The following is a 10,997-nucleotide window of genomic DNA, read 5'->3' on the forward strand; positions in this document are numbered from 1 at the left end:
GATTCAAAGTATATGGCTTTTCAGCAAGATTCTAGACTATTCTGAATAACTGTAGTATTGTAGAGTATTGTAGAGTATTGTAGAGTATTGTGGAGGGAAAGATTTCACTTCTGAATTTCAATTATTAGCTGACATGTTTTGATATGGTGGACTCTAGCCCTTTAGTTTTCTCTATTGTGTAGTCACATGCACTTGAGGAAAATTAAAAGATAACTAAAACTTTAAAAAAAAATCACAAATGTCTCACTATTATGACTTTATGAGCCAAGTACTTGACTGTGAACCTGGAAACTTAGCAGCCATAAAGCCTTCATCACCAGAACAGAACCATCTGCTCTGATAAAGGGGACAAGATCTTATATAAGAGGTTGTTACTGTGAGCAACTAATTCACTTAAGGCATGTTCTTCAAACTCTACAAAAAGAATGAAAGAGAAAAATGGGAAAATCAAGTTATTTTTATTATTGGTTTCACCTAGGTCTTCACAAAAACCTTTCTTAAATATTTGAAGTTAATACATCTTCTTTTCCCTGAGATGGTTAACCTGTGACTGCCCTATAAGCTCATTCTCGTGTAGCTCATTTCCAAGTTTGCAGGCGTGTGTGCAACCCGATGGACTATAACCAGCCAGGCTCCTTTGTCCATGGAATTTTCCAGGCAAGTATAGTGCAGTGGGTTGCCATTTTCTTCTCTAGGGTATCTTCCTGACCCAGGGGATTGAACCTGCATCTTTTGCATCTCCTGCATTGGCAAGCGGATTATTTACCACTGTGCCACCTGGGAAGCCCAAGAGCAATAGTGTATATTGTTTGTTGACTACTTGTTCTCTCTCACTCTTGCTATGCTAACCTTTAGCCAGAGTGTATTTCCGATACTTCACCAAACTGCGGACTTTGAACATAACGATGTGACCATGTTTGACCAATAAAATGTGAGTGGATAGTTATATCCTAGTTAAAACTAAATATATTTACATGATATGTCTTTTTTTGTTTCTTCCCTGCACATACCAAACAGTAGTTGCCCTTTCAGGTTTTATTCCATAGTGTGAAGCAGACACCAGTTTCAGGATGAAGAGACAACTCATGGGAGCAGACCTGAATCCACTTGTATGCAAGAGCAAAGCCACAGTGTTGGAATGGCAGCTGACTCACAAGTAGCACACAGTGGACCATTCATTAAGCTTTCTTCCTGTGGGCCACTGAGATTGTGAGGTTCTTTGTACTAAGTCTTATGCTAGTCAAAGTTGACTGATATATGAAGTCACATCAATCCTGTCTTCTAAATATCTCTCACATTCAACCACCTCTTTTTAGTTCCCTTGTTACTATCCTGGTTCAGGTTCTCGTAATCTCTCACCATGTTGGTTGGAATAACTTCTTAAATATATCCTTTACCCATGAGCTCCTACCACTCCAAACTCTCCAAAGTAATCATTCTAAAACACACATTTGGATTAGATTGCTATTCTATGTCCAGACCTTCTATAGCTCACCATGGTCCATAAGTGAACATCAGGGTTTCTGTGGCCATCTATGGTATTACTTCCAGGAAATTTTCATCCTCATCCCCACCACTACCCCAAGATTTCTAAACATCAGACATAATGAACTCACTTTAATATTTTCTTCTCATATATATTATTCTTTTCTCAACTTTGCAAAAGCCTACTCAACCTTCAGTTCAGTTCAGTTCAATCGCTCAGTCGTGTCCGCCTCTTTGCAACCCCATGAATCACAGCACGCCAGGCCTCCCTGTCCATCACCAACTCCCGGAGTTCACTCAGACTCACGTTCATCGAGTCAGTGATGCCATCCAGCCATCTCATCCTCTGTTGTCCCTGTCTCCTCCTGCCCCCAATCCCTCCCAACATCAGAGTCTTTGCCAATGAGTCAACTCTTCTCTTGAGGTGGCCAAAGTACTGGATTTTCAGCTCCAGCATCATTCCCTCCAAGGAAATCCCAGGGTTGATCTCCTTCAGAATGGACTGTTTGGATCTCCTTGCAGTTCAAGGGACTCTCAAGAGTCATCTCCAACACCACAGTTCAAAAGCATCAATTCTTCAGTGCTCAGCTTTCTTCACAGTCCAACTCTCACATCCATACATGACCACAGGAAAAACCATAGCCTTAACTAGATGGGCCTTTGTTGGCAAAGTAATATCTCTGCTTTTGAATATGCTGTCTAGGTTGGTCATAACGTTTCTTCCAAGGAGTAAGCATCTTTTAATTTCATGGCTGCAGTCACCATCTGCAGTGATTTTGGAGCCCCCCAAAATAAAGTCTGACACTGTTTCCACTGTTTCCCCATCTATTTGCCATGAGGTGATTGGACCAGATGCCATGATCTTCGTTTTCTGAATGTTGAGCTTTAAGCCAACTTTCTCGCTCTCCACTTTCACTTTCATCAAGAGGCTTTTTAGTTCCTCTTCACTTTCTGCCATAAGGATAGTGTCATCCGCATATCTGAGGTTATTGATATTTCTCCCAGCAGGACTCAGTAAGTGTCACATTTACTTTTTAAAAGATTTTCCACCTTATATGTATTTTTCTTCATTTTTTAGTATTTTGTACACAATTTTGCAATAGCAATATTTACAATGTTATGAATATTGTTCGTTTTTTAAAACTCTTTACTAGTACAAGTTCCTCAAGAATAGGGGCCATTCCATACTATTCTTTAATCTCACCTGTTATTACTGTCCCTGACATACAACGAACATTCAGCAGATGGGCCTACAGCTTGACCACAGGGTGCTTTTGACATGTGCACTGATGAATGAGAGCTGGTTTGTGAAGCCGAATTATACAGGTGGACTGGAAACCTTCCACTGTGGGAACCCTTTAGGACACCTTAACTTCATTACATCCCTCACACCAACACATGTCTATATTTCCCACTCTTACGTACTTAAACCATAATTCCCAGAAGACAATGTGACTCTATCCAGCCATATGAATCATAGTCTTACAGAAGTTTGCCTCCATATATTTGTGGCTTTTAACATCAATAGTAAATGAAATGGTGAATGAAAATTTTTCATGTTTCTATATCATTTATATCTCTTTTGACTCTGTACTCTCCTAAAATAGCCAACCTACCACATTTGATGAGTCATGGTAGGTGACAATAAAGACATTTTGTATCATTAAATGAATCTTCCTCAACTTTCTGCCTTCTAGGTAAAACATTCCTGTTTTACACATATAGTTTACATTCTCTCCCATAATAATAAAAAAGGTGTCTCTCTTACTTTGAAATGGTACCCCTCTGTGCAAACACTTTACCCACAGTATTCTGTCTGAATTCTCTGCACTTCAGCCCGCTGATCATACAGACTTTAGTCTGACTTTTCAACATTTTCTTTCTGATTTCCTCCCAGCATTTAAAATATTCAAGATTTCTCATCTTAAAAAATATTTAATATTCCCACAAACCCGTATGCGCCTCTCCAGCAACAAATCTTTTTTTTTTTTTTGCCACCTGTTCCTTGAAAGACATACAAGATGACAGATATCATTATTTTTATTATTTTTTTTAAATTTTAAATTGAAGGATAATTGCTTTACAGAATTTTGTGGTTTTCTTTCATACATCAATAAGAATCAGCCATAGGTACACCCATGTCCCCTCCCTCCCAGAACTCCCTCCCATCTCCCTTCCCACCCCAGCCTTCAGCCTGTCGCAGAGCCGCTGTTTGAGTTCCCTGTTCCCTCAGCCCCTGTTCTGAGTCTTACAGCAAATTCCCATTGGCTATCTGTTTTACACATGGTGTTGTACATTTCTATGTTACTCTGTCCATACACCTCCTTTTCTCCTTCCTCTTCTCCTACCGTGTCCGTAGGTCTGTTCTCTATGTCTGTTTCTCCATTACTACCCTGAAAATAAATTCATCAGTGCCATCTCTTCAGATTCCATATATATGTGTCAGTATACAATATTTATATCTCTCTTTCTGACTTACTTCACTCTATATAATGGGCTCTAGTTTCATCCACCTCATTAGAACAGATTCAAATGCATTCCTGTTTATGGCTGAGTAGTATTCCATTGTATATATGTACCAGCTTCTTTATCCATTCATCTGTCGATGGACATCTAGGTTGCTTCCATGTTCCAGCTATTATAAAGAGAGCTGCAATGAACATCAGGGTACATGTGTCTTCTTCAATTTTGGTTTCCTCAGAGTATATGCCTAGGAGTGGGATTTCTGGGCCATGTGGTGGTTTTATTTCTAGCTTTTTAAGGAACCTTCATACCTTCTTCCATATTGGCTGTATCAAGAGCTTTCCCTTTTCTCCACACACTCTGCAGCATTTATTGTTTGTAGATTTTTTGGTGACGGCCATTCTGACTGGTGTGAGGTGGTATCTCATTGTAGTTTTGATTTGCATTTCTCTGATAATGAGTGATGTTGAGCATCTTTTCATGTGCTTGTTAGCCATCTGTATGTCTTCTTTAGATAAATGTCCCTTCAGGTCCCTTTCCCACTTTTTGATAGGGTTGTTTGTTTGTTTGTTTGTTTTCTTTTGGTGTTGAGTTGTATGAGCTGGTTGTATATTTTGGAAATTAATTCTTTATCAGTTGTTTCCCTTGCTATTATTTTCTCCCATTCTGAGGGTTGTCTTTTCACCTTGTTTGTAGTTTCCTTTGTTGTGCAAAAGCTTTCAAGTTTACTTAGGTCCCAATTGATTATTTTTGTTTTTATTTCCATTACTCTAGGAGGTGGGTCATAGAAGATCTTGCTTTGATTTATGTGATCGAATGTTCTGTGTATGTTCTCCTCTAAGAGTTTAATACTTTCTGGTCTTACATTTAGGTCTTTAATCTATTTTGAGTTTATTTCTGTGTATGGCATTAGGTAATGATCTAATTTCATTCTTTTGTACATCGCTGTCAAGTTTTCCCACCAGCACTTATTGAAGAGGCTGTCTCTGCCCTACTGTATATTCTAAGGTACCCATAGGTGTGTGGGTTCATCTCTGGGTTCTCTATCTTTTTCCATCGGTCTGTTTTTCTGCCAGTACCATACTGTCTTGATGACTGTAGCTTTGTAGTATAGTGTGAAGTTAGGAAGGTTAATTCCTCCAGCTCCATTTATCTTTCTCAAGACTGCTTTGGCTATTCAGGGTCTTTTGCATTTCCATATGAATTGTGAAATTTTTTGTTCTAATTCTGTGAAAAAAGCCATTGGTAATTTCATAGGGATCACATTGAATCTCTAGATTGCATTTGGTAGTATAGTCATTTCACAATATTGATCATTCACACGCAAGAACATGGAATATCTCTCCATCTGTTTATGTCATCTTTGATTTCTTTCATCAGTATCTTATAGTTTTCTGTATACAGGTATTTTGTTTCCTTAGACAGGTTTATTTCTAGATATTTTATTCTTTTTGTTGCAATGGTGAATGATATTGATTCCTTAATTTCTCTTTCTGATGTTTTATTGTTAGTATATACGAGTGCAAGTGATTTCCGTGTTTTGACCTTGTATCCTGCAACTTTGCTGAATTTGCTGATTAGCTCTAGTAATTTTCGGATAGTTTCTTTTGAGTTTTCTATGTATAGTATCATGTTATCTGCACCAGTGAGAGTTTTACTTCTGATTTTCTGACCTGGATTTCTTTTTTTTCTTTATGTTTATTTTTTTATTATTTATTTTTATTTTTTTGGCAGTTATCTTTTTATTTATTTATTTATTTTTAAATTATATATATATTTTTTTAATTTTAAAATCTTTAATTCTTACATGAGTTCCCAAACATGAACCCCCCTCCCACTTTCCTCCCCATAACATCTCTCTGGGTCATCCCCATGCACCAGCCCCAAGCATGCTGTATCCTGTGTCAGACATAGACTGGTGATTAGATTCTTACATGATAGTATACATGTTAGAATGCCATTCTCCCAAATCATCCCACCCTCTCCCTCTCCCTCTGAGCCCAAAAGTCCGTTATACATATCTGTGTCTTTTTTGCTGTCTTGCATACAGGGTCGTCATTGCCATCTTTCTAAATTCCATATATATGTGTTAGTATACTGTATTGGTGTTTTTCTTTCTGGCTTACTTCACTCTGTATAATCGGCTCCAGTTTCATCCATCTCATCAGAACTGATTCAAATGAATTCTTTTTAACGGCTGAGTAATACTCCATTGTGTATATATACCACAGCTTTCTTATCCATTCATCTGCTGATGGACATCTAGGTTGTTTCCATGTCCTGGCTATTATAAACAGTGCTGCGATGAACATTGGGGTACATGTGTCTCTTTCAATTCTGGTTTCCTCAGTGTGTATGCCCAGCAGTGGGATTGCTGGGTCATAAGGCAGTTCTATTTGCAATTTTTAAAGGAATCTCCACACTGTTCTCTATAGTGGCTGTACTAGATTGCATTCCCACCAACAGTGTAGGAGGGTTCCCTTTTTTCTCCACACCCTCTCCAGCATTTATTGCTTGCAGATTTTTGGGTCGCAGCCATTCTGACTGGTGTGAAGTGATACCTCATTGTGGTTTTGATTTGCATTTCTCTAATAATGAGTGATGTTGAGCATCTTTTCATGTGTTTGTTAGCCATCCGTATGGCTTCTTTGGAGAAATGTCTATTTAGTTCTTTGGCCCATTTTTTGATTGGGTCATTTATTTTTCTGGATTTGAGCTGCATAAGTTGCTTGTATATTTTTGAGATTAGTTGTTTGTCAGTTGCTTCATTTGCTATTATTTTCTCCCATTCAGAAGGCTGTCTTTTCACCTTGCTTATATTTTCCTTTGTTGTGCAGAAGCTTTTAATTTTAATTAGATCCCATTTGTTTATTTTTGCTTTTATTTCCAGAATTCTGACATAAATCACAGCAGGATCCTCTATGATCCACCTCCCAGAATTCTGGATTTCTTTTATTTCTTTTTCTTCTCTAATTGCTGAAACTAGGACTTCCAAAACTATGTTAAATAATAGTGATGAGAGTGGACACCCTTGTCTTGTTCCTGATCTTAGAGGAAAAGCTTTTAGTTTTTCACCATTGAGAATAATGTTTGCTGTGGGCTTTTCATATATGGCCTTTACTATGTTGAGGTAGGTTCCTTCTATGCCCATTTTTTGAGTCTTTTTTATCATAAATGTATGCTGAATTTTGTTGAAGGCTTTTTCTGCATCTATTGAGGTGATCATATGGTTTTTAATCTTTCAGTTTGTTGATATGCTATATCATGTTGATTGATTTGCATATATTGAAGAATCCTTGCATCCTTGGCATACTCCTGACTTGATCATGGTGTATGAGTTTTTCAATGTGTTGTTGGATTCTGTTTGCTAGAATTTTGTTGAGGATTTTTGCATCTATGTTCATCAGTGATATTGGCCTGTAATTTTCTTTTTTCTTGTTGTCTTTTTCTGGTTTTGGTATCAGGGTGATTGTAGCCTTGTAGAATGAGTTTGGAAGTGTTCCTTCCTCCTCAATTTTTTGGAAGAGTTTTAGAAAAACAGTATTAGTTCTTCTTTGAAAGTTTGATAGAATTTCCCTGTGAAGCCATCTGGCCCTGGGCTTTTGTTTTGGGGGAGATTTTTTATCACTGTTTCAATTTCAGTGTTTGTAACTGTGTTGTTCATAATTTCTATTTCTTCCTGGTTCAGTCTTCGGAGGCTGGTCTTTTCTAACTATCTGTCCATTTCCTCTAGGTTGCCCATTTTATTAGCATATAGTTGCTCATAATACTCTCTTATGATCCTTTGTGTTTCTGCATTGTCTGTTGTAACCTCTCCTTTTTCATTTCTAATTTTATTAATTTGATTTTTCTCCTTTTCTTTTCTTGATGAATCTGGCTAGTGGTTTGTCAATTTTGCTAATCTCAAAGAATTTAGTTTTATTTATCTTTGCTATTGTTTCCCTCATTTCTTTTTCATTTATTTCTGCTCTGATTTTTATGATCACTTTCCTTCTGCTGACTTTAGGGGATTTTTGTTTTTCTTTTTCCAGCTGCTTTAGATGTAGAGTTAGGTTGTCTATTCAATGTTTTTCTTGCTTCTGAGGTATGATTGTATCGCTATAAACTTCCCTCTTAGAACTGCTTTTTCTGAGTCCCATAGCTTTTGGATATTCATGTTTTCATTGTCATTTGTTTCTAGGAATCTTTTGATTTCTTTTTTTATTTCTTCTGTAACCTCTTTGTTATTTAGTAATGTATTGTTTAATCTCCATGAGTTTGTGTTTTTATTTTTGCTGTTTTTTCCTGTAGTTGATATCTAGTCTCATAGCATTGTGATCAGAGAAGATACTTGATACAATTTCAATTTTCTTAAATTTACTGAGGTTTGATTTGTGGCCCAAGATGTGGTCTATCCTGGAGAATATTCCATGTGCACTTGAGAAGAAAGTATATTCTTCTGCATTTGGATGGAAAGTCCTGAAGGTATCAATTAGGTCCATTTGGTCTAATGTTTCATTTAAGGTTTGTGTTTCCTTATTGATTCTGTTTTGATGATTTGTTCATTGATGACTGTGGGGTGTTAAAGTCTCCTACTATTACTGTGCTGCTGTTGATTTCTCCTCTTATGCCTCTTAGTGTTTGCCTTCTGTATTGAGCTGCTCCTGCGTTGGGTGCATAGACATTTACAATTGTTATGTCTTCTTCTTAGATTGATCCCTTGATCATTATGTAGTGTCCTTCTTTGTCTCTTATGATATTCTTTATTTTAAAGTTTATTTTGTCTGAAATAAGGATTGCCACTCCAGCTTTCTTTTGGTTTCCATTCACATGGAATATCTTTTTCCATCCCTTTGCTTTCAGTCTGCCTGTGTCTCTAGGTCTGAAGTGGGTCTCCTGTAGGCAGCATATATATGGGTCTGAGTTTTGTATCCATTCAGTCAGTCTGTATCTTTGGTTGGTGCATTTAATCCATTTACATTTAAGGTAATTATTGATACATATGTTCCTGTTGGCATTTTCTTGATTGTTTTGGAGTTGCTTTTGTAGGTCTTCCCTTTCTTTTGTGTTTACTGGCTATGTAAGTCCCTTTTGGTATTTGCTGCAAGGCTGGTTTGGTGGTGCTGATTTCCCTTAATTTCTGCTTGTTCATAAAGCTTTGGATTTCTCCATCAATTTTGAATGAGATCGTTGCTGAGTATAGTAATTGTGGTTGTAGATTTTTCTCTTTTAGTACTTTAAATATACCCTGCCATTCCCTTCTGGTCTATGGAGTTTCTGCTGAAAGATCTTCTGTTAATCATATGGATTTTCCCTTGTATGGTACTTGTTGCTTTTCCCTTGCTGCTTTTAACACTCCTTCTTTGTGCTTAACCTCCATTAGCTTGATTAATATGTGTCTCAATGTGTTTCTCCTTGGGTTTAACCTGTAGGGGACTTTCTGTGCATCTTGGATTTGATTAACTATTTCCTTTCCCATGTTGAGGAAGTTTTCAACTATAATTAATTCAAAAATTTTCTCATTGCCATTCTTTTTTTTTTTCTTCTTCCTCTGGGGCCCCTATAACTCAAATATTGGTGCATTTAATATTGTCCCAAAGGTCTCTGAGGCTTTCCTCAAGTCTTTTCGTTCCTTTCCCTTTATTTGGCTCTTCAGCAATTATTTCCACCATTCTATCCTCTAGCTCATTTATCCATTTCTCTGCCTCAGTTATTCTGCTATTGGTTTCTTTTAGAGGGTTTTTACTTTCAGTAATTGTGTTATTCATCTGTTTGCTTATTCTTTATTTCTTCTATGTTCTTGGTGATTGTATTAGATATCATTCTTGTTATCATTTTATTATATGGCAAAGGGAAGGAGATTTGGAGATGTAGTTAAAGTGCCTAATCAGTTTGAACTTGAGTGAATCAATAGGGAGATTGTCTTTGGTGGGCTTAATTTAATCAGGTAAGCTCTTTCAAAGAAGGCTTAAGCTTTTTCTCAGATTAGAGAGATTCACCCAGGCTTGAGGGAGCAAGCTGTCATGATGGCTATGTCTATGAGGAAATGAATTCTGCCACAATCACATGAGTTTGGAAGAGGACCCTCAAGCCTCAGACAAGACCACAGTGTTAGTTGACTCCATGATTGCAGATTTGTGAGATCCAGCTTAGCTGTGCCGTGACTTCTGACATACAGAAACTATGAGATAAATGGATGTTGTTTTAAATCACAAAGTTCATGATAATTTATTACACAACAAAAGGAAAATAACAGGCTTAATAAATGTGTTGCATTAGTTCATAGTGCTTAGAATTGGTTATAGAATAAGAAAACTTGAAATATAATGAAATCTTGTAACACATAGTAACTTGATAGAAAATTCCCAAATTTGACTCTAATCCTAAAAATGTTCATGCATTACTAAAAATAAACTGTGAATATTAAGATAAATTATCAAGTATGCTAGGAGTAAAGACCAAATTATCTTTATTTTCTCTAGATAAGAAGTACTAACAAATTTAATGTCATATGAAGAAACAAATTATGAAGGCAAAGAACATAGAAAAAAAAAGTATTATAGAAATGTGGCAGGGAAATAACTACTGAAATATTGTATCATTTTCTAGATATATATGGCTTGTGGTTTTTGTTTTTGAGATTGTAATTTCCTATAGTTTTGTTTCTCATTCTAAAAATTATTTTATATTCAATTTTATTCATAATTTTGTGTTCTTTTAAAAAGCCCAGGTTTATAACTTTCAGGGCCTACAAAACATAAGGTCTCTTCTCTGCATAATTTTAATGCTTTAAATTCAACCATACAAGGGCAGGAAGGGAGTGAAGAAGGTTCATAAAAATGTGAACTTCTCTTTATTTCTCCATCTGGCTGATAGAGGAGGCTGTTGAATAAATTGGAAATGGCTTTCTGTATAAGATCAGAATAAACTCACAAAAACTTCCTTTCTTTACAGTTTAAAGAGATATTCTGACATTTTTACACAATGATAAGTAAAGCATCTCAGACACTGGAGGCAAGCAGTTCTGTTAAGACAGCCTCTCTTCCTAACACTCCCTACAATCTCCTTCA

The sequence above is a fragment of the Capra hircus genome, chromosome 10 (assembly GCF_001704415.2).
Source record: "Capra hircus breed San Clemente chromosome 10, ASM170441v1, whole genome shotgun sequence".
Taxonomy (NCBI): domain Eukaryota; kingdom Metazoa; phylum Chordata; class Mammalia; order Artiodactyla; family Bovidae; genus Capra; species Capra hircus.